At 43.6% G+C, this 25,210-nt stretch overlaps 1 long non-coding RNA gene across 2 annotated transcripts in view; it reads left to right on the forward strand.

Annotated features, from left to right (window-relative positions):
- Nucleotides 1-7,366: 7,366 nt before the first annotated feature.
- The window catches only part of LOC143843980 (uncharacterized), a 34,214-nt gene continuing 16,370 nt past the window's right edge, over nucleotides 7,367-25,210 (forward strand). Inside the window, exons 1-2 of one of the 2 annotated variants that reach the window (XR_013233775.1) lie at nucleotides 7,367-7,476; nucleotides 22,052-22,151. This is a non-coding gene — a long non-coding RNA (uncharacterized LOC143843980). Of the gene's footprint in view, nucleotides 7,477-11,228; nucleotides 11,297-22,051; nucleotides 22,152-25,210 lie in introns of those variants that run through there. The other variant, XR_013233774.1, reaches the window with a different exon arrangement.

The raw sequence follows: 25,210 nt of genomic DNA on the forward strand, positions 1-25,210 counted from the left end.
GCACTGAGGTGAATAACATCACCTGGTAAATAACATCCTGCTGAGCCACTGTTAAAGGGATGGGACATTTTTCTCCAGGAAATCTCAGGTATCTCCCACATCTTATTCTTTCTCACTAACCACTGCAAATGCTGTAACAGGCTTACCTTTTAAGGAAGAAATCCTACCTGCACATTTATTTTTTTAATCTTCCAAACAAAGCAAGCTGAACATTCCAGGAATAATTGGAATATTACTGGAGGAATAAGTCTTCCATGTAACCACAATTCCAACTAGGAATATACCTATATCTGAAGAAGAGTTTTTTTTAATACTCCACTTTTCATGATCCAAAGGAGTCTCAAAGTAGCTGACAATCACCTTCCTGTCCCCAGAACAGACACCCTGTGAGGGAGGTGGGGCTGAGAGAGCTCTGACAGGACTGCTCCATGAGAACAGCTCTAAGAGAATTACGTCTAGTCCAAGGTCACCCAGCTGGCTGCCTGTGGAGTAGTGGGGAATTCAAACCCAGCTCACCAGATTAGAAGCCGCTGCTCATAACCACTACCGCATGCACACAAAAGCTTATATCTTAACCCCGCCACCGCGGACTAAATAAAGCCATAAAGGTTTGAGGGGAGGAGTTAGGGCAGGCTCTGTCGGGGATGAGGAAGGGTGCTGATTGTCCCCTTCCTCCGGACAGACCATCGGCGGGGCCAATCGGCAGGCACAAAGCGCCTGCCGGTTGGCCACTCTGATTGCTGCCCTGCTGGCAAGGGAGCACCCGCCAGCCACGCACAGGAGTGCTCCCTGGCCAGCAGCCTCCGATGCATCAGGACGCCATGTCCCGCGTGCCGGCAGCCTGCCGACTCGCTGGCCGCGAGTTCCTGATCTAGCGCCCACTGTATTGTAAGTACAGTGGGCTTGATTACTAGTCTTGAATAAAACTTGGTTGGTCTTAAAGTTGCCCCTGGACCAAAACACTGCTGCTTCAGACCGGAAATCTCTCATTATCGTCTGCAGTGGCCCCATTCCCCTCGACCACCACAGCACCTGAACACACATGACGCTTCCCCCGACTGAATCAGACCTTTTATCTCCTGGACCTGGGATTGCTGTTCGTGAATGGTCGAAAGACAAAATTATTACAAATCAAATTAAATTTTCTTCCATGGTGATGGGAAATTAAACATGATTTTGATTGTTCAGCATATTTAAGTCGTACCGGTAGCCCTAAACAGAAAGGCATTTACTTCCCTACATTTCCACACCATGCCAAGAGCCTATTGGAAAGATAGATATGCCCAAGCACTGGCTGAGTCAAGGATCTGTCTTTGTGGAGATCCAGTTTTAGAAGAGGTAATCTGGAAGAACTTCCTGACAGTTAGAGCGGTTTCTCAGCGGAACAGGCTTCCTCGGGAGGTGGTGGGTTCACCATCTTTGGAAATTTTTAAACAGAGGCTAGATAGCCATCTGATGGAGAGGCTGATTCTGTGAAGGCAAAGGGGTGGCAGGTTACAGTAGATGAACAATTGGGATGTGAGTGTCCTGCATAGTGCAGGGGGTTGGACTAGATGACCCATGAGGTCCCTTCCAACTCTATGATTCTGTGATTCTATGATTAGGTACTTCTCTGCTCCCTCTGAATAGAGTCAAGGTTCAATTTTTTGGGAAAGTGTCTTGTCAAGTATAATGGATCCACAGGCTGAGATCCTATGCATGTTATTGTTGGGCTTAGACGCCTGCATCATCTATAATATATCTTTATTTGCTTTAGCTGCAAGAAAAATCAGGGATAGATTTGTGAAACATGATTTTATTTGGTTTGATTAAACTCAAAGTTATTATGGTCATAATTAATTTTAGACAGTGTTTTGTATGCCCAAAAAAGTATTCTGATTCTGACTGTGTTTTGAAGCTGTATAGTTTGTATAGCTATGTAATGATTATTTGTAAGGTTTTCAACGACCTTTGCAATAAATTTAACTTGTGCTTGAATCAGCCCTTTGGTCCATCAAGGTCAGTATTGTCTACCCAGTCCAGCAAGTATCTGGCTAGTCCAGGGGTGGTCAAACTGTGGCTCTCTAAAACATCCAAGGACTTCAGTTACCATGAGCCCCTGCCAGCTCATGGTAATTGTAGCCCTTGGACATCTGTAGAGTCACAGTTTAGCCACCCCTGGGTTAGACAAATCAGGAGGAACAACATTCTAATAGCAAGCAGGACTTGGGGTGAGGCATTTTGAGGGACCTTATAGAACTGAAGATAACCTTATAGAATTGACGGTCTTAAGTATCACACCTGTATTCCACATGTTTAGGGGGTTCCTAAAGCCATTTGGGTACAGTGTTGCCAGCTCTAAGTTGGGAAATAGTGGAAATTGGGGGGGGGTAGAGGAAGGGGTTCAGGGAAGGAAACATCAGTGGGGTATAATACCATGAATTCCATCTTTCAAAGTGGCCATTTTCCTCAGATGAACTGTTCTCTATCACCTGGAAATCAGTTGTAAGTTCAGGAGACAACACTAGTTAGCAACACTAGTTAGGTCACATTTTGACACAACTTTTCCCCACTACCTACACTTTAAAGTGGAATAAGAAGCAAAGTGTTGTGACCGGCACCTCAGTGGAATCTAAATAGGAACAAAGATTTTTTTTACTGTTTCACATTAGAACATTTCTATATTTGTCACCATCCCTTAAAATGGTTATTTCCTCCATCAGGATACAAAGGCTACCGCATCGATTGGGATACATGATTGAATTTCGACAGACCCACTGTCACAGAGATTCATCTTATGATAAATATTATCTTGCTAGAGAAAGGTTGCAGAAAAATAATCAAACTGATGGCCTTTTTTTCAAAGGAATAGCAATAATAATGGGAGGAAATGTACTGCTGCAGAAGGAAAATAACTGATGAGAGGAGAATGATTTAGCTGTTATTTAAAATGTCCTTACAAGTAACAGCTATCTAAACATCTAAGAGTGATTCTCGTGATCAATAAACAGGTAACTGTTACTTTTAAGACTGCATAGCTTGAATTATTCCTTGTATGCAAATTAATAATCCCTACGCTGGAAAAGAGAACAAGTTCACTGCAGAGAGGGGGAGCATCTCAACTGGACTGATTTGCCTTTCCCTGCTCCTTTGCCATAATCAAACACAAACACACTGACAAATCAGTGTCAGGAATCCTCCCACATTAAAAAAATTATTTGGCACTTAACTCACTTTTTACCACTGCCTTTGCAAAGTCCCACCTTATTATGAAGCTCTGAGTTCCTTCTACCTTGAAAATCCAGGAGAACTTTACTAAATGATGCATGTGACTCATTTTGGGCTTAATTGATGCCATCAAAATGAGAGCCAGTTTGGTGTAGTGGTTAGGAATGCAGACTTCTAATCTGGCCTGCCGGGTTCGATTCTGCACTCCCCCACGTGCAGCCAGCTGGGTGACCTTGGGCTCGCCACAACACTGATAAAACTGTTCTGACCGAGCAGTGATATCAGGGCTGTCTCAGCCTCACCTCCCTCACAGGGCGTCTGTGGTGGGGAGAAGAAGGGAAGGCAACTGTAAGCCACTTTGAGACACCTTAGGGTAGAGAAAAGTGGCAACTCTTCTTCTTCTTCTTCTTCTTCCCCCACTATACTTCCCCCTGAATGGGGACCACACAGTGTCATTTGGGGGCTAAAGTAAAGTGTCAGGAACTGGTAGAAATCCATCCGGTAGAACTCAGAGGCACGTGAGAAGCTGATGGGAACACCCAAAAAACTAAAGATGTAGCATAAGGCAATTATTGCAAGAACAGAGCTTGCTACATAGGACCAATAGGGCCTGGATCAGGCTGTCCCAGATCCCTGGAGACTAGAGCTGGCTTTCCCAATCAGGGTTTCATGAACCCCTGGGGTTTTTTGAATGGATGGGAGTTAATTAATTGTTAATATATTTTTAAAATATGTTAAGCATTTATCCGTCGATATGACCATATTTGGTCATGTTTACTGACTCTCCCCCTCCTGAAATGGCCAATGATGGGGTGGGTAGGGGCCTCAGCAGGCATGTATGCAGCTCTGCTTCCCAACCAAGTTCTGCACGATTGGGCCACTTCTGGGGTTTCTCAAAACCTGAAGAAAGTCTCAGGGGTTTCCCAGTGGTAAAAAAGTTGAGAAAGGCTGGACTAGAGGCAGACTGACTGCTCCCACTGCCTAGGAAATGTACCTTTCCTCAAGCATAGCAATGGCTCAGTGGGAATCTTCATACATCTCTATCTGGAATTAGGACTTGCATTCATACCCTGCCTTCTTTTCCATCAAGGAACTCAAGTTAACGTACATGAGGTTTCCCATCTAAGCTTTGACCAGTCGCTTAGCCAAGTTTCTGTATCACGTGCCTGCTGACTTTTGTGCAACAAGGCACAGCCAACTCATTGCAATCCACTGGGATCTCAAGGCAAGGCAAGGGATGTTCATTGGTGGTTTATTATTGCCTGCCCCTGTATAGCACCCCTTAACTTTCTTGGTGGTCTCCCATCCAAGTACTAACCATGGCCAGCTCTGCTTAGCTTCTGAGATCTGCCAAGATTGGGCTAACTTGGGCCATCCAGGTCAGGGCTCTCCAACCATATCCCAGGGTAAAAGAGAACTGAATCAAAAGCCCCATCCTGCCAGGAAAGCACATTCTAACAACACCTATGAATTAAACGCTAAACCATATTTAACCATTTGTGCCTATTTGCATCGCAAAATTAGATCCATTCTACCACCAGATGCCCTCTATATCACTCAGTTCAATGTGCTAAATTTATTTCTTAAACCCTTAAAAATAATATTTTTAAGGAATCTGAAGACCCATTTTTAAACAAAGAAAGGAACAGTGGTATCAGTAGGACAGCATAGCCTTCACAGTGCAATCCTAAGAAAACTTGTTTGGGAGAAAGCCTCACTGGATAGGCATGCAAGGATCTGGGTAGACTGGTTTACGACTGCTTTCCTAGGGTTCTGGGGAAGTGAGATGGAGGTTCCTTCTAAGGTTGTTCATATGGCACAAAATCAGAGCTTGCTATTTGTTTGAACCAGGACCAAGGCTGCCCAATGAGTTTAATAGGTAAATAAGGTTGGTAACATTCAGTTATCACAGACTGATTAAATCACTGTATTATCCTTTTGTTAAGAATACACAAAGCTGACCGGACAGTAACCCTGGAACCATCAATAAGCATCTGCTGATGTTGTTCTCAGATCTTGGACTTGCAATATGCCAGCGACAGCACACTTTGAAGAATTTGCTTTAATGCAGTCATTTTTTTTTTCTTAAACTCATCACTAAAAGAAATTTCCACAGGAATCTCTCAGGCTCATCTGATTCCAATAACTTAGATTTATGTACTTTTTTGCTATGGCTCATTAAATATTAGTCATATTCCTTATTGCAGTGTCTTCAGAGTTTTAACACTAATATATGGTGCAGAATCCATGAACAAAGCAATACGTATTCAAAAAATGAGTTTAACCATCTTTTAGAAATGAATTTGTTCCCTTGGAGTGGGGCAACTGAGACCTGGTCCATCACCTCAGATGCCTCTTCATTATCCAATAGCTCATCACTCTTGGTGAGTCACAACAGAATACGTGAAAAGGATTTTATCTGAGGTAAGATTCAAGATATGAATGGTGGTGGAAAGTGCCACCAAGTTGCAACCAACTTATGGTGACCCTGTAGGGTTGGGGTGGCCAAACTGTGGCCCTCCAGATGTCCATGGACTACAATTCCCATGAGCCTGATTCCCAGGGGCTCATGGGAATTGTTGTCCATGGACATCTGGAGAGCCACAGTTTGGCCATCCCTGCTAGGTTTTTTAAAGGCAGGAGACATTCAGAGGTGATTTGCCATTGCCTCCCTCTGTGTAGCAGCCCTGGGCTTCCTTGGTGGTATCCTATCCAAGTACTAACCAGGGCCAACTCTGCTCAGCTTCAAAGAACTGATGATATCAACCAAGCCTGGGCTATCCAGGGCTGATTCTGCACTTACTTTGTTAATTCCGTTGTGGATCCTGCTGAATTCAGATCGATTTGAATTCGGGTCTTCCTCTACTCATGCCAATTTTTCAAATATCGAAGGTTATATCTACTCCAGGATATTGCAATGGAAAGGTAGTGTCACTCCGGATCAGTTATGCTTGTTGCAGAGGGAAAATTTAAACTGGCCAAAATCGAAATGGAAATCACATTCAGTGTAGGCAGCAAGTACTGAATCGACCTGGGATTGGAATAAAAGCTTCGTGCAGTTTCAGCCCAGGTCCTGGCAAGATATGGTTACTGCCAGATATGTGACAGTTGTTCTAGAAGTAGAAATATCTATTTAAATTAATCAGGTAACATGCACATATAAATCAATCTTGATTCAGATGAGTTTTTATGTCCAGGTGTTTATAGAAAAATGCATATTTAGAACACAATTTGAGTCCAGTAAAGACCAACATTTTCCAGGCTTTTGTGAGTCCATGCTGACTTTGCCAGACCTGATGAAATGAAAGACAAAGTTTGAGTCCAGTGGCACCTTTAAGGTATAAGATTATTCATGGTATAACCTGAAGAAGTGTGCCTGCATACAAAAGCTTATACCTTGAATGAAACTTGGTTGGCCTTAAAGGTGCTGCTGAACTTGGTTCTGCTGCTTCAGACCAGCATGGCAACCCACCTGAATGTGATGAAATGAACTTTGACTCACAGAATCTTACACCCTGTTGGTCTGTAAGGACTGCTGGACTCCAACTAGGTTGTACTGCTAAAGACTACATGAAACTACATGATTATATTAAGGCCACCAGAGTTTATGGGCATAGATAAAGAGCAAAGATACAGCATCTTAGCCATTAATCAAAAGCTCCCAGCCCAGGCCTCTCGCAGAAAACAGCACGGATTACCTGTAACAACTGCAACACCGAACTTGCAATATCAGTACAAAAAGTTCCATTTTCTGCCTCTCATACTGTTTGTACACCAAGGAAAAGGCAAAGTACGCCAAGACTAATGATAACCACACTTGATATCAGATTACAGGCACTTGATAAGGAAAATGAATGGATAGTAAGTTTCCCTTAGAAAGCTCACCTGAGCCCCAATTGATACTGGATTTTAAAAGGCTATTTAACTGATCTTTTAGTTGAGCTTTTTATTATTCTAAGAAACTTGACCTGTTGTGAATGGTGCAGGCTAGCTTGATCTTCTCAGATCTTGGAAGCTGAGCAGGGTTGGCCCTGGTTTAGCTTTGGATGGGAGACCACCTAGGAATACCAGGGTTGCTATGGCAAGGAAAGGTTGCTATGGCAACTACCTGTTTACCTCTTTGGTTGAACCCTGAACTTTAGTCATTGTGAGGAACCTGATGACAGTACAAAGGACAGAAAACTGAAGTGAAATTTGGTTTAAGAGCATTTGGAAATAGAAAGGTGAGGGAAAAACTGGCTCCAGAGTGCTGTGAAGCAGAAAGCTGAGGTAAAATTGGCTGACCTCTGCAAAGCAGAAAATGGTAACAATGTAAGAATTTTTTAAGAATATTGTGAAACATAAGGGAGAAAAGCTGGCTGAGGTGCACTGTGAAGCAGAAAACTGAGGTAAAAACTGGCGTGGCTCTGTGAAACAGAAAGCAGTGATAGAAGTTGAATTGGGAATGCTGTGAAGCAGAAAGCTGGAATAAAAACGGTCTTACGTGCACCATGAAGTAGAAAGCTGAGGTAAAAGCAGGTTTAGGATTATTATTGTTGTTGTTGTTGTTGTTGTTGTTGTTGTTGTTGTTGTTGTTGTTATTATTATTATTATTATTATTATTATTATTATTATTATTAGATTTATTTCCCGCCTCTCCCGACAGGCTCGAGGCGGGTCACAACAACTAACCCCATTAAAATTCCCATTAAAACATCAAACTACTAACATGACGGCTAAAAATCCCATCCCTCCCCCAATTATCAAAGAGGTGAAGAGGAAAGGATGGGGGAGTAGCGTTATGAAACAGAAAATTGTGGCAAAGCTGGTTTAGGAGTGCAGCGAAACAAAAAAAAACTGAGATAAAAGCTGTCTTAAGTGCACCCTGAAGCAGATAGCTGGGGTAAAAGCTGAGGTAAAAACTGCCTATTAACTGTCCTTACACTTCTTGTTGAGGTGAAAAAACAAATACTGCCCAAAGAAGATGATTCCTCCCAGCAGTACTCACAAGAAGCTGTGCTCTTGTCCCAACAGGAGAAAGCACTGCCCATCAAGTCGAGACGGCTGCCTTCATGAGAAAGGGCACTCTGGCCTCAGTCACTGGCCAGTCATCTCCTAACAAAAATATGCGCAACAACTATACACTGTTCTTGAAATCACATCTTTAGGGCAACAGCCAATTTTGAACTATTTGTTCCATTTTCAGTTACTCCTCAGGTGTTTTTTTAACCCATACAGTGCAATCTGAAGTCTTGGGAGTGGGGATGGCTGATGCCCATGGAGAGAGACCATAAGCAAAACTGCTGCAACACACCTCTCCCCATAAGTAATTCTTTTTTTTCCAAAAAATGAAAACAAGCCTTCCTGCTTATCATGGCTTTGTCCTAGAGATTGCTGAGCTGCTATCCCTGAAGTTTTATGAACCAAGTCCAAGGTTCTACTAAAAACTGGGATGAGATTTACCAACGGTTTTTGATATCTTGTTTGGTTTTTATGTAAGAGATTGTTTTATTGGGTTTTTATTGGGGATTGGGGAGCAGCGGGAAATAAATAAATAAACAAGCAAACAAATAAATAAAGTTACTACACAGAGGCAGGCAAGGGGAAAACACCTCTGTGTGTCTTTTGCCCTGACCTGGATGGCCCAGGGTACCCTGATTTTGTTAGTTCTCGGAAGCTAAGCAAGATCAGCTCTTGTTGGATGGGAGATCACAAAGGAATCCCGGGTCACTACTCAGAGGCAGGCAATAGCAAGCTATCTCAGCTGATCTCTTGTCTTGAAAACCCTACAGGGTTCCCATAAGAGACAAGGACTAGGGGCAATGGATTCAATTATGGGAAAGGAGGTACCACAAATACAAGCATTTTCTGATAGTGAGGGCTGTTTGTAAGTGGACTATCCTGTCTCAGAGGATGGTGGAGTGTCTGTTGGATGTATGAATGCAAGTCAGAAGTGGGTGATTTTTAAGTCCCTGAGAAGGAGGCAGGGCTGGACTAGATAACCCTTTATGGCATCTTCCAGCTCTGTGCGATTCTGATTCTGATAAGGTGGCTACCACATGACATGCCAAGTGAACCCTTCAAGTTCTGAGATGGCACATGGAAAGGATCCCCCACTTTGCCCTTCTTGTCTTGTAGACTCCAGATGAGAAGAGTTTTTGACACTCAGAAAATCTCTGTTGTTTAAAACCAACCAGTCTGAAGCTGAGCTCCTTGTGGGAATTTGAGTAACCTGGTGCTGATTATTATTTTTTCCAGTAGTCCTCATACAGCTGCTTGAAGAAATGTATTGTTGTCAACAGATGATAAATTCAAACCAGCTAACAAAATATAATGTTGCATTGGGGAATTCTCTCCCCCTTCATTCCTTGTCAGGCTTCAGTAGATAAGATTCCATCCAAATCATAGTAATGGTATGTCTTTTTCCTCTGCAATCCTGTGTGCTGTTCCCCCCCACACACAATTCTTGGGGAGGGACAGATAATTTCTTGTGCTCATGCTGATGTCTGAGGTTTTCTAGTTGCAGGACAGATAAAACACTCATTAACTTCCACCAATGATTTACCAGCCATGTGATATAATTTATTATTATTATTATTATTATTATTATTATTATTATTATTATTATTATTATTATTATTATTATTGGACTTATTGCCCGCCACTTATTATTGAACTTATTGCCCGCCACTCTCATTTCTGGCTCGTGGCAGGTTACGCATTCATCTGAAATTTAAAAAACCCATTAATAACTCTACCGGACATAACAATATACATATCAGACTCCAACAATAAAACCATAATGGAGAAACCCGTCTAACTCCACCAAGAACTAATATAGGAGCACAAGGAGGGACGCCTATGTCCAATACATGTATGCTCTTAACACTGGGACCCTCCTGGCATTTGATCCCCTCCCAGGCTGTACAATTTGTAAAAATATTGCAAAGATTGCCCTATGAAACTGTGCATTCCCCAACTGATGCTGGGATATGTATAGGGTTGCTATCTCCCACTTAGAAATTTATGGAGATGTGTGTGTTGGGGGTGGGAGGGTAGAGCTTGGAAGGTAGAATTTGGGGAGAGTGTTCTGTGGGGATTTGAGTTTACAGTTTATCTTCTAGGGTTGCCAAGTCCCCATCTCGGACATGAGCAGGGAAGGGGGGTGGGAGGCTGGGTTGCCAGATCCAGGTTGGGAAACTCCTGGAGATTTGGGGATGGAACCTGGGAAGAGCAGGGACCTCAATGGAGTAAAGTGCCATAGAATCCAACCTCCCAAGCAGCTGTTTTCTCCAGGGGAACTGATCTCTGAAGTCTGGGGATGAGCTGTAATTCCTGAGAATCCCCTGGTCTCATCTGGAAGCTGGCATCCCTATTATCTGCGGAAACTGCATTTCCTCCAGGGAATTGATCTCTGTAATTTGGAGACTGATTGTACATCTAGGAGATCTCCAGGTACCACCTGTAAGATGGTAGCTCTAGATATGTGTGGGGTATGTGGGGGAGAGGCCTGGAAATCCTACAAACCTCTGACAGACAGGTCAGAGTCCAACAAACTCTGGAACCAGGTACATGATCTGTGAAATATTTATTTGGCCAGTTTCTTCCCTAATGGGCATCTGAAGCAGCATACTGCATTTTATCCTCACACAACTTAGTGAGATAGGCTAAATTGAGAGAGTATGACATGTCCCCAAGTCCATAGCAGGAATTCATGGCCAAAGGGGGTGGGATTCAAACCTGCACTTCTGAGATCCCAGTCCAACCACAACACCACCCAGACCCTGTCCTTCTGGGAATTATATTTCATGCATGATACACTGCAAGAGAGGAACTATGACCCACGGAGGCTTTTAGTTTATACATCAGATCAGATTGTAAAGTTAAAAGAGGGGAGGGGAGTCAGTGATGAGCCATGAGCACAGAAGGAGGTGGTTTGGATCATAAAGGCATGCCTGTGATAGGCTGGGGTGGCCAGTTGCACAAATGATTGACAAGAAGTCAAAAGAATTCCATGGCAGTGAGAGGCGGTTAGAGTCCGTTGGGCAAGGAAGGGGCGGAGGAGAGGAGAGTGAAGGAGACACGGCTACGAAGATGGGACTTGGAAAGGGTATGTGGGGAGGAAATGGTGGTGGGGAGGAGAGGAATACCTGATCATGGCATAGGGTTGCCAACCACCAGGTGGGGCCTGGAGATCTTGTACACTTGTTAGCTCTTGAGAGCCAGTGTGGTATAAAGAGCAGCAGACTCTAATCTGGAGATCTGGGTTTGATCCCCTATTCCTCCTCATGCAGATAGGTGAATGACCTCGAGCTAGTCCCAGTTCTTTTTGGGCAGTTCTCACAGAGCTAGTTTTCTTAGAGTTCTCTCAGCCCCATCTACCTCACAAGATGTCTGTTGCACAAAAGCCACAATATGCTGTTCCACTAAGCATTTCCCCTTGGCTCTAACTGAGAAGGTTACAGTATACTTTTTAACCCTTTACAGCTGTTCTTTACAACACCCCTTCTGACTGGGTTAAAAAGAATCAGAGATCTCCATTCTAGAGATCTCCAATCTAACTTCTGGATTTCCTGTTACAATAAATATACAGATTTTCCTGTCAGTGGTGGTTAAGAGCTTCAAATCTGGCAAGCTGAGTTTGATTCCTCACTCCTCCTCCACATGCAGCCAGCTGGATTACCTTGGGCTAGTCACTGTCTTGTTAAATCTGTTCTCATAGAGCAGTTCTGTCAGAGCTCCCGCAGCCCCACCTACCTCTCTCTGTTGTGGAGAGAGAAGGGGAAGGTGATTGTAAGCCACTTTGAGACTCCTTCAGCAAGTGAAAAGCGGGGTATAAACCCCAGTTCTCCTTCTTCAGATTAGGATGGGAAATTCTTGGAGAGGCTGGGGTCTGGGAAAGGACCTCAATAGGGTATAATGTCATCCTCCAAAGCAGTTGTTTTCTCCAGGTCAATGTGAGCCCAGGAGTACCTTAGAGAGCAACAAGAGTATTGGGGCATATTCTGCCAGAGTCAGCGCTCCATCCATCACAGACCACTTTGACTCTAGAGAACCTTAAGGAGTAACAAAGTTTGTGGTGGGGTCTGAGCTTTTGTGAGCCACTGCTCACTTTCATCTTAATCTACCTCAAACTCTAAGGTGCTTCTGGCGTTGAATTTAGCTGTTCTAATGCAGATATTTTTCAAATATTTTCTCCAGGGGAACTGATATCTGCAATCTGGAGAGCAACAGTAGAACAAGAAAAAGAAGAGTTGGCTTTTATACCTCGCTTTTCACTGCCTGAAAGAGTCTCAAAGCAGCTTATAATTGCCTTCCCTCCTTCTCCCCACAACCGACACTCTGTGAAGTAGGTGAGGCTGAGAGAGCCCTGATGTTACTGCTCTCTGAGAGCAGCATGATCAGCGCTGTGACTAGACCAAGGTCAGCCAGCTGGTTACATGTGAAGGAGCAGGAATCAAACCCAGCTTGCAAGAATAGACGCCACCACTCTTAATCACTGCCACTATGGGAGAATTCTGGGAGAACTCCAGGCCTCAAATAGCAGCTGTCAACCCTAGTCACAGACTTCAGAAATAATAATAGTAATATAATAGTAATAATAGTAATAATTTATTTCCCCAAAGGCTCAGAGCAGGTAAAGTCATATAAAAAAACCCTAAAACAACAACAGTCAATAGAACATTCTAATCAAATCTATGTGCAAAGCATTCCTCATTTCTTCCTTACAAATAGAATGGAAGATAGCACTTTCAGTTGGGTGCGATGCAACAGCTAGCTAGCAACCCCGTCACCATTAATAGTCCTGAGGTCCATGAATATAAAGTTCATAAAGGAAAGATAACATCCATGGATTAAAAATTAATTTGGATGCTATAGGAATTAGTATAAAAACATCAGCGGTGAGGACCTGCGGCGAACCCACCTGGAAGTTAACCCACATGGGGTTAAATCATCTCTTGCAGCTGATTTACATTCCAAACCAGGCGTTTCAAAGCCTTAATCAATAAAAGATTAGGAAATATGAGCCTGGCCTACCTTAAAACATTTACGGTCATGCTAAAAGGCACCTTTTAAATATATGCCATGCTGGTAATTAAAAACACAGATATAGGAAGCCCTTGTCGGATGCAAAGCTTAGGACATTTCTTGCATGTGCAGAAGAGAGTATTTCGTTCATTATTGTGAATATTGTGCATTTCTAAACAGAGCAAATGTGTGGGGAAACAGAGCCATGGCTCAGTGGTCAAGCATCTGCTTGGCATAATGGAAGTCCTAGATTCAAGCCCTGGCACTTCCAGTTAAAAGGACTAGGTAAGAGATTGTGTGTGTTTGGAGGGAAGGTGGCAAGCTATGGCCCAATCTTGTCAGATCAAGGTCAGTACTTGGAAGGGAGTCCACCAAGTAAGACTCTGTAGAGGAAGGCAAACCACAAGAACATAACAGAAACCATATTGGATCAGATCAGTGGTCCATCTAGTCCCACCTGTGAGTTACACAGCGGCCAAAACCAAGATGCAATCAGGTCCACTAGTGGGGTCAGAACTCCAGAAGCCCTCCCCCTCAAGCACCAAGAATACGGAGCATCACTGTCCCAGACAGAGGATTCCATCTATACTAAAAGCCACTGATGGACCTCTCCTCAATATGTTTATCCAACCCCTTTTGAAGCTGTCTACCTCTGCTTCTTGTTTGCCTTGGAAGCCCCTGGCTGATGTTGTCATGAGTCAGCACATACATATGTAAAAGGTGACATGAAGGACCTCCACCCTGAGGAGAGCTTCTGCCAATATGAGGAGGCAACTTTGATCTGGAGACCACCAAGGAAGTCCATGGTCACCATGCAGAGACAAGGAAGGGCAAACCACTTCTGAATGTCTCTTGTCTTGAAAATCTTAAATCAGCAGTGGCCTGACACCAGTTTCTACCACCACAGAGAGGCACAGGAGAATTCCTGGCCTGGGTTCCCCCTCCTAAAACCTGGGGCCAATCCAATATCTTAAATGTCACCCCCGTTTGCCTTCTTCCCTCCCTCCTATGTGCCATGAGTCCTTATATTTCAAGTACACACTATTTGGATCAAATGGGAGGGGGAAAGCCCTCTCATAAAGCAAGCATGAGCCCGGCCAAGAAATCAATTCAGCAGTGAGGATTTTTATTATTCAATCATGTAAGTAATTAAAACCATTGATTGATGGCTGGGCACCACAGCTAGAGTGTCCTGACTCATGGCCCGGCATGAATGTTGAGTCTGTCCCCCCCACACTCCTGTCTGTGAAATGCCATAGATTATTGGGGGTTCAGTGATACTGATTTCTCCAGCACAGACATTGATGGGAGCCACCGTGCTTGGGGAAACCTGGGTCCAAATATCCTTAAAAGCCTCTAAATATTTTCATCACTGCTTTGGCTCTCTCCTTCGATAGAGTGCTTGGAGGTAGCAGATAACGAACTCCTATTCATCAGCTTCTAACAGATGAAAAAAGAGACACGTCTCTCACCGTATTCTCATAATGAAAATCAGGGCTTCAGCTCATCCTTAATCCTTATATCTTGCTAAAATTTCTTCCCAGGGGTCAGCAATAGGCTAGCCAACTCCAGGTTGGAAAATTCCTTGGAATTTAGAGGTACAACTGTGGAGGACAGGGTTTCAGGAGGCAAGGGGCCGCAGTGGGGTATAATGTCCAGTGTCAACCGTCCAAAGCAGCTATTCTCTCCAGGGGAACTGATCTCTGTCAATTGTGATTTGGGGAGGTTTCCAGATTCACCTGGAGGGTGGCAACCCTAGTTAGCAGGTCCTCAAGACTAGCACAGTTGTCTGAACTGGGAGGGAAGGATCAGCAGAAATTGCTGCCCCCAGTCTGAAGTTTTCTGAATGGCGTGGCCAGCTACTTCTCAGGTGCAAAATATAATAGGGTTGTTAGCCTCCAGTGGGTGGCTGGAAATTTCCCAGAATCACAACTTTATCTCCAGACTACATCAATCACTTATTTATTTACAACATTTATTCCTTCTGGAGAAAATGGCTGCTTTGGAAGGTGGGCTATACGACTATATGGTATCACACCCTACAGAGGCCCCTCCCTTCCCTAAACCCCACCCTCCCAGGCTCCACCCACCAATCACCAGGAAGTTCCAAGCTCAAAGTCAGGCACTTGAAAGAAGAAGGGAGCATGCTAGCTCCATCATAGCATTTCTTGGGGGCAACCTCCAACAATATCAGCTTCTACATTGCAAAAAATAAACATATGGAGCAGAAGTCCCTCAATAGCTATTAGCCACAAGGCATAGATGTAACACTCTGTCTGGGGCAGGGATGCTCTTTCTGTTTATTGCTTGGGGGAGTAACAGTGGGAGGGCTTCTATAGTACTGGCCCTGCTGACAGACCTCCTGGTGACCCTGGATTTTGGCCAATCTGTGACACAGAGTATTGGACTGGATGGGCCATTGTCCTGATCCAACTTGGCTTCTCTTCTGTTCTTCTGCCTGGAACAGTGATGCTCTATATTGTTAGTGCCTGTGGGACTTCTGGAGTTCTGGTGGACCACCTGGTGGCCCCTGGGTTTAGGCCACTGTGTAACACAGTGTGTTGGGATGGCCCATTGGCTGGTCCAACATGGCTTCTCTTATGTTCTTATGTCTGGGCCACTGATGCTCTGTATTCTTGGTGCCTGGGAGGCAACAGTGGGAGGGCTTCTCATGTTCTGCCCCACTGGCGGACCTCCTATTGGCACCTGGGTTTTGGCCACTGTGTGACACAGTGTGGGACTGGATGGTCACTCTCCTGATTCAACATGGCTTCACTTCTCTTACGTTCTTAAAAATAAAATAGCTGTGCATTCTGGTGTTTTTAAACCAGTTTATTGAACTGATGTACCAAATATGGGATAACTCTGATGTACCAAATATGGGATAAATCATTTCTATCCACTAGTCCCTACATGTTGAACAGTGCAATCCTATTAATTTGTGAATGGGCTTTTCTCCTTTAAAAAAACAGAATATAGAGTAAGGGCGCTAAGAGCCTCTGAGCCTTGCTTTCTGTTTGTGCCCTTGCACCAGCTGATGCTGTCATTACAACTGATCAAACAGGGATCTAAGGTGAGAAAACGCCTGGGACTAGATGGCTGACCTCAAAGAAAAAGCGGTTTTCAAGAGAGTGGGTTTTTCTTTTTTCTTTTGTCCCTGTGCTCAAGCCAAGCCATATAAATCATCAATGCAGCTTTCTTGTTCAGTTACGACGACTTCTTCCTGGCAGTGCACTTAAGACACGGCATGTCTTAAAATGACGACATCTTCCTCTCTTGTGCCTCAACTTTAAGTAATTCAAGCCATAATCGGCCTCTTTGTGTGCATTTAGCTTTTCAGAGAAGATTCCCTCAAAACCAAAGTTTCTGAACTGAGGTGGAGGAGGGAGAAAGGAGGGGTCAGTGCCCTTAGGTGCATCATCACTATTTCAGTGCCAATTTATTATGAAAACGCAAGGTGTATTCCCATGCATGGAAAACGAATCTTTCTTTTTCTTAATCTATATTTTCTCAGAGGGCAACACTGAGATAAGATGGATAATGTTTCATTCAACTCTTTCTGTCTCTATTAAGCCTCATCAATTCTTCTCATCTCAATATTTGGAAAACAGGCAAGCCAAAAAGAGCCAAAGTGATGTACTGATTAGAGTATTGGGCCAGGATCTGTGCTGGGAGACCTAGATTCAGATCCCTATTCTACCTCATGGGACCAGAGCTGTGACTCAATGTTAGAGCATCAGCTTGGCATGCAGAAGGTCCCAGATTCAATTGCCAGTTAAAAGAATCACATAGAACATTTACTGGGATGCTGTAGGTGCAAGTGGGGGCTGGGTCGGGCAGGAACCCCGGGATGGCAGCAGCAGGGCAGCCCCAATTATGCATGACGCTGCTGCCATCCCAGCCCTGGCCTGGCACAGCGCCCCGGAAAACACGCAGCAAGGGAACATGGAATTGTCTATGTTCCCTGAGATGCTGTGGGTGCAAGAGGGAGCTGGGTCAGGCCAGAGCCATGCATAATTGGCAGAGCCAGGTCTTTCGGACTGACCCTTCTCCTGACCTACAGTGTCCCTGCAGGGACATTGAAAGCTCCTGTCAGCTCCACAGGGCTCCAGGGACTCCCCCCCCCCCACCTTGGCGGGAGAGTGGCATGCCACTCCTCACCATTGTGTGGTGGGGCTCCCTGCTCCAATGCTGCTGCCTTCAGGCAGCATGCTGGGATTTCCAGCCCTGGCGTTTTGCGCGCATGTGCACGCTATGCCGGGGCAGAGATATACACTGTGGGATTCCCTCCCCTGTGAGTACATGGGAAGTGCTGGGGCATGCTGCCCTGGCGCAATGCCCGTCAACAGCCCAGCGTGGCTGCTGCCATGCATTATGGGTCATAGTGTTTTGTGAAAGGCCTTTCTCTGAGACAGGCTTTTTCAACTAGGATTTTGTGAAACCCTGGAGTTTCTTGACAGTCCTGGAAGGGTTTCCCAAATGGGAAGAAGTTAATTAATTTTCAATATATTTTTTAGATCATCATTTGACTGTGGCAGATCCAGACCCCCACCTGGCTTGACCTAGATGGTGGAAGCTCTGTTTGCTGACGCTAGAAATTCTAACTGCTAATGGCTTATTCAGAGTTGTTTTACCACTATTTAAAATTTTTAATTCAATTTAAATGTATCAAAATGTATTTGTATATGCAATATGTTGTATACCACTCAGAGCTGGTCTCCAGAATAGGTGGCATAGAAATTTAATAAACTAAACAAATTAGGACTGACTTGGTGGTGCCACAACCACATCTCCTGTGGTAAATGCTACATAGGACTGTTTGGATAGGCAGGCCAATCTTGCTGCAGTCTGAAAGCACACCAGACAAGCAGGCCCCAATCCTGTATCTACTATTTGACCCAAACCAAGAGTGTGCCTGAGAGAGAAGAATATAAATGGATGGGCAGACCAGGGATCCCCCTGAGTATGAATCAGTGAAGAAGAGATGTTTTTATACCCCTCTTTTCTCTGCCCTAAGGAGTCTCCACGGGAAGTGGCTTGTTGGCAACCTTAAACAAGAGTTCTATCTGCTCATGCAATGCCACTATGTTCAACCTCTAAACAGTCTTCAAGGGTAGCCCCACATAAAGGATAATGCCAGTATTTATTTTGTTATTATAATAGACCAGGGATTTCCAAATAGGGGGCCATGGACCAGAAGCTCCAGAGGGAGTCTGCAGCCTTTTCCCTCCTGCCTTAATGGACTGGGCCACAAGCTGGGGAATTGGCTGCCTCTGCCTGGAGGGCTTGGTGGGAAGGCTGTGGGTGTAAAAAAAAGTGGGGAGTCATTTGTAGCATGGTATGGGGGGGGCCCTCCATGTTGTCTTCTTGGCTCTTGCCCTTCTTTCTGGCCTATATGAAGCAGAGGTGCCAGAGTAGCAGTAAAGACTTAGGGAAGGAGAGAAAGATGGGCAAAGGGTATGGGAGGTGATACTCCTTCCAGTGACATGTCACTTCTGCAGGGTATGGCCGGGATGCAGGCCAGCTGACATCAATTCTGGGGGTCCTTGAAACCTGAATTTTTTCCCCCAGAGGCTCCTTCATGGTCAAAATTTTGGGAAAAGGCCATGACAGACTTCCCTTCTTTACATCTCTAATATTTGAGAAGTGACCATATTGATTTTCTTTATTACAAACATGTTGGGAATTTGTATTGCAGTATAATGATATCTGTCCAGTGGGGTCCCCTTTGCATGAATGCACAGTAGTAACTAAGGGGTTTTGTTGCAATTAAACTTTGTGAACATTGCATTAAAAGGCTATTAGTAATCCAGAAGAGCTGCTTCTTTTATTTGATGTTTAGTTTGTTTTCTCAGATTCACTGACATTTATGCAGGGTTTTAATTTTTTTAAGGGAGATTAACTTGTAGACAGCATTATGTTTGCACAGAAGATTACATGCTCGCTAACCTATTCGACACCCACGTAGTAGCCTCCATTAAGGAAACATTAGTAATGTCAAGTATATGATATCATAGGGTGCTACCTTTGGGGCATTTGAACCAGTGGATCAACATGACATAGCACTTATAAAAGTTAAGAAAAAATTGTTCCATGACTCAAACGTATGCCCTTCTTTCAGCATCCCCAACCAACTGCTAGCATCATTGTAAGGTTGTTTGAAAATAATAATTGTGTGCTGTCAAGTCATAATAAACACTTGGTGATCCAGAAGCATGGGGGTTTTCAAGGCAAGCGATGACCAGAGGTGGTTTGCCATTGCCTGCCACTGCACAGCAACCCAAAATTTCCTTGGTGGTCCCTGGCAAAATATTCACCATGGCTGACCCTGCTTAGCTTCTGAGATCTGAGAAGATTGGGCTAGGCTTGTTTTAAAATCACCAGAAAGGTTATTCATATCTTTAATCTCACATGCTACATCATCTGCAATTAAAGTAGGAAGTCAGGGGGATTCATACATTTTGAGTCTGCACTTAGAGTTCAGATTTTGAGACGCCAACCTTTGCTTGGTATAGTTGAATATTTCAAAATGTTTTAAGCAAACTTTAATATTTCAGGGTCATGTGAATGGTCAACTATTGATGAGGGAATTAGAATTCCAGCCCGCAGATCTTTAAGATTACAGCTGGCATGATTCCTTTCACTGTTGGGAGCAGCCCCAAAGCTTGAAAGCTAAAGGAATTTGCCTGGGCAAGACAAAAAACTGGATGGGGGGAGGCATACAGTTAGGCTGCAGGGATTCCTTTGGGCATCATGCAGAAATGGACGATGCATGCAATGCACACTTTCTTGTAGGTATCACACACTTATCAAGCACACTTGTGCACCAGTGATATTAATGAAATAACTAAAATTGTCTATTTACAAAATATTGCTTATTCCTTTAATACAGTATCTAAAGCTTTCAGCCCATGCTGGGGTGCCAGCCTCCAATGGGGTCTGAGGATCTCCTGGAATTGCAACTGTTCTCCAGAGAATACAGATCACTTCACTAGAAGGGGAAAATGGCTGCTTTGGAAAGGTGGACTTTATGGCAAGAATACTCTGCTTAAGTCCCTCCCTTCTCCAAGGAGTGTGTAATACATACATAGGTCCATTCTTGCCCTCCCCAGTTTCTATCTTCAGGAGTTTCCCAACCTACAGTTGGCAACCCCAGTCATGGCTGAAATTTTGGGAATATTAATAAGATAGTATACTGCATCACATCTTTTGTAGGGTGCAAAGAGCAGACTATTCTTTCAAACAAAGGCTCTAACATAGACTGTCAGATTCAGGGAATCAATAAGAAGTAAACTGCAGGGCTGCCCTAAGCAGAGTACAACACTTAAAGGGACTTAGAAATTAGACACTCCTCTAAGGGTGGCCCTGACCAAAAACTTCCTTTAAAAATACCAAAGATGAGCCATCTCCATCACTGCCTGGTTCCAAGTGTGCACTGCCAATGTGATGTTTGGTAAACCTCTCATGTAAACAGACTCATTCTGCTGCTAAATTACATAATGTTCTTATCATATAGGGTTGTTTTAATTAGAACTGTCAACTGAATAATTGAATTTCATCAGTCAATTGTTTCTAACAATTACATTTTCACTTTATCAACATTTTAATGGATTTCTAAAAATGTGAAAAAAGAAACTGTATCTAGAGTCTTATCTTCACTTGGCTGTTAAAGCTCATTGGGCTCATTTTTAAAAAAATCTATCTGCACCTGTACAGAAGTCTCTGTTGATTGGCTCCAGGCAGCATCAGATCCTTTTACTCTGGTGCTGTCTAAAATCTGTTTGAGCTTTCATGCTGTGAAGTTGTTTTCCCCAATTTACTAGCCCCCCCCCTAAAGTAATACCAGAAACACTAAGGAGTTAAAGACCAGCTGGTCTCTGGTTCCAGCTGCCTTCATCTCCACACTTGCTTCATAGGTTGGGGGTGGGGGTGAAACAGCTTGCTCTCTTTCCAAGCTTGGAAATTTGTTTTTTTTTTAAAGTAAGGATTAAGTTGGATTCTTTTTCTTAATAAAAGCAATATGAGCCATTGCCTGTCTTTCTTAAAAAAAAATAGTATGAGAAAACACCAGAAAACCTGGTATAGAGGCTTTGAATGTAATGTGTCTATGGTGGCTCAGTCAGTAGAGCCCATTTCATGGCAATCATAATTTTGTGGGTCCAAGACTGCCCTGATAACATAAGTTAAAAGTTAAAAATTATACATGATTTATACTCCTGACAAAAATCCCAGGTAAAATTTGTTAACTATTTATTGGGTGATATGACTATACATGGTCATGTCAACCTGCCACACCCCCCCCCCAAATAGCCAATGATGGGCCTGGAGGGGGTGGGAAGGGGAGGGGTCCCGGGTGGCTATGCTTCCCAACCATATTCTGCATGTTTCCGTTATTTCTGGGGTTTCTTGAAGCCTGAAGAATGTTTCATGGGATTCTCAATAGTAAAAAAGGTTGAGAAAGGCTCAAAGGGCTAGTAGGAGCAACCTGATTTATTTACTACATACTGGATACTTTTCATTTTTTTCAAATGAGAAAATATATAATAAGATATACCCATGTGTTTTGTGTATATGTATGAGGATATTACTGAGTGTATGTTGATATTGAAACAACAAAATAACAATAAAAATAAAATGACTATTCTTTGGCATGGGTAAACTTCCACTGAAGCAAGGTATAGTTATACAGGGCAAAACTCCGCTTGCATTGGCAAATGGCTCCTCATGCCAGAAAAAGTGTCATTTGTAGTTGAATGGATCCTTGAGATCAAACTCCCTGTTGTATTGTTCACTCCATTTTCATTTCCTCCCTTATTGTTTTCCTCTTGAATTGCAGATAGTAAGCCTCTCAGCACAGAGATGTTCTTTTTCTTCTATGTGTTTCAAGCATAATGTATATTAAGGATGCTGTGGAATCAACCAACCACAAATATCAGGTACTCTTTCTGCAAACAACGTCTCCACCATAAGTGACAGCTAGTAATTTCTCTTTTAATTTTCTATGGTCCTTATATACCAGAACCATAATGCTTAAAAATATACTCCTCTTACACAGATAAGTACTGATGAGTTGCAACTTGACATGGCAAACTCAGAACTGAGTTTCCAGGTACCGACCCTGGTTAGCTTCCAAGATCTAATGAGATGGGGCTTTACCATGCCAACTTTCCTTCCCTTTATCTCTTGGTGGTCAAAAATGCTGATAAATCATGACAAACTTACAATGGTGATTCCATAGGTTTTCAAGGCAAAAGATGTTCAGAGGTGGTTTGCCATTGCCTGACTCTGCATAGTGACCTGTCAAAATCCTGTATTCACATGCTTTTGCCATTTGCTTCATTTGCCTTTGATCCTATATTATTGATAATTGAATGTAGCTAGGATGGGCTAGGATAGCTGAGCTTGGGAATCCAGTCTTAATTTGATTGCTGTTTTGAGAACAGCAATCTCTCCCTGACCTTTGGGCCTGAGATGCCAATTGTGTCTTTCATTTTCAGGCATGTATGGGGGAGGGCATTTGGAATGTTTTGCACTCAAAGGGGTGCACAGGGGGAACTGTGGAGACCGGACATTGATAAGGGGCAACAATTCTGAGGTGTGTCAGCAAAGTGCTTGTTGTATAATCAAGAAAGAGATTTTCTTCAATTAAGTCTGCTTATTGGGAGCAATTGACTGTACTCTAACATGACCCTGGAGACCTTGGTAGTCTCTCATCCAAGTACTAACCAAGGCTAACCCTGCTTAGTTTCTAAGATTTGATGAAATTAGACTAGTCTGGGCCATCCAGGTCAGGGGCCTTTTCTTTTTGCTCAAGCAAAGTCAGTCTTGTCAAATAATATTGGCTTCCACCAGCTGAACAAGCAACTGCTCTACCTGATTAATCTCCTGATTGAACTGATCAAAGCCTGCAAGTTCTACTGGGTGCCTATACTCTGTGTACCTTTCTTGTTGAGCCTCCTGGCAGTTTTGTCTGGCTCTCCATCGGAATAAAGCAAACCTGGAATGAAGCCACCACTTACACAAAGAGACAGCAGTTCAGAGAAGACAAGAAATATACTGACAATACAAAAGTGTTCCAAGCATGAACATTTCACATAAGGGAAAGTGGGGGGGGGGGGGGAACCAGGACAAAAGGAATAGGTTTTCTTTCAAGTGCCATCAGTTTAGAAGCATCTATTATTTACTTATTGTGTTTGGAGACTGGTGAGCACCTATGAGATTCTAGCATGATACTTTATGATATATGTTAGAGAGTGGAATCATATTCTCATTCCATGATGCCCTATTCATGTATTATGCCTTTATGCAGCTATCAAGCCATAGATTGCCCATCAGAGTTGTGAGCCCTGGAATGGGCAATGCTTGGAAATTTGGGGAGTGAAGACTGGGGAGGGCAGGGTTTGGGGAAGAGAGGGACTTCAGTTGAGTATAATGCCATAGAGTGCACCTTCCAAAGCAGTCATTTTCTCCAGGTGAATGGATCTCTGCCACCTGGAGATCAGTTGCAATCCCAAGAGATCTCTAGTCACTACATGGACACTTGGAGCCCTATCATACATGTATGCCATTGGTATCACTGCCATGGACTGGAAACATGGAATTTCATACTTTCTGGAAGTAAATGGGTATGACCCATGACATTTCAGTATTTAGGTACCAAGGAACAAGACTGGAAGATCAGGTTCATGTCCCTTCTTCCATTATTGGGACTGCCAAGTCTTCATAGCTCAGGACTTGAGATTCTGGGGACAGATTTTAGGGGCAAAGGAGGCTGTATGTTTGCAATCTGGTTTCAGTTTGAGCTATGGGTTCAAGACAACACTGGTAGCTCATGTGGATGATTTTAGACTGAAGATAAAGGTAACCCTTCCTTGTTGATAGTTCCTGACTTATCAGAGTTTGATATAGTAGAATCCTACTTTTCTATGTATTGATCAGCAGATGTGAATGAGTGGTATTGTACACAGAATGGTGAAGGGAGACATGGAATTAGTTCCTTGGGCTGATTGGGCTGATCCTGCGTTGAGCAGGGGGTTGGACTAGATGGCCTGTATGGCTCCTTCCAACTCTATGATTCTATGATTCTATGACACGTGTAGTGCCCCCAGGAACATGTCCTTTCCTGTGCTGTTTAATAGTTATGCAAGATCATTAGGAGAGATTGACCATAATTTTATGATTGGGTGTCATCAATATGCTTGCTGATCCTTTTGACAAAATCATGCCTGATTATGCCATTTTTTCTTGTATTGCTTTGTTATCTTCTCTGTCCATAATTGATTACATTTAGATGCCTAGGTATGAGTTATAGCAGTAGGGATCAGTTGGTGAGTGGGGAATTTCCTGTTCTGTCCAGTTGCCTGGTGTTTCTATCTCCCACATCCACCAGAGGGGTTCACTCAGTGGCATAGCATAGCCTGAGAGGGGCCCGTTGATCTTAAACAAGAGTCTCAGCCAAAGACCTGGTGGAAGAGCTCCATTTTACAGGCCCTGTGGAACTCTGATAGCTCCTTCAAGGCCTTCAGTGCTCCCAGGAGCTCATTCCACAAAGTCAGGGTCCGGATCGAAAGGGCCCTGGCCTGGGTCAAAGTGTCAAGGGCAGACAGACTAACAACTTGCTTCTGGATTAATAGAAAGCTTTATTAATAGCAGTTCAGCACACCTTAACGTTCATAGTCGATTCTGTTCAGTACAGGTCAAACCCACACTTTTACACTGTCCACTTTCCCGCCCCAAACCATACAATTCCCAGGGAGTAGAGCACCCCCTCCCACAGGTACCAGTCCGAGCGCCTTTCCAGATGATAGTGAGGCTCACTTGGCCTTGGGTGTTAGAGAGTTCCTGTAGATAAGCAGTCTATCTGAAATATGCACAGAGACTAAATCAAAGCAAAGGCAAGCAGACAGCTCAGGGTTACACAAAGGTTTCAAAAACAGCACACAAAATGGAGTTACACAGGTCAAGCATAAATCATGGCAGGAGTTAACATCACCAC

The sequence above is a fragment of the Paroedura picta genome, chromosome 8 (genome assembly GCF_049243985.1).
Source record: "Paroedura picta isolate Pp20150507F chromosome 8, Ppicta_v3.0, whole genome shotgun sequence".
Taxonomy (NCBI): Eukaryota; Metazoa; Chordata; class Lepidosauria; order Squamata; family Gekkonidae; genus Paroedura; species Paroedura picta.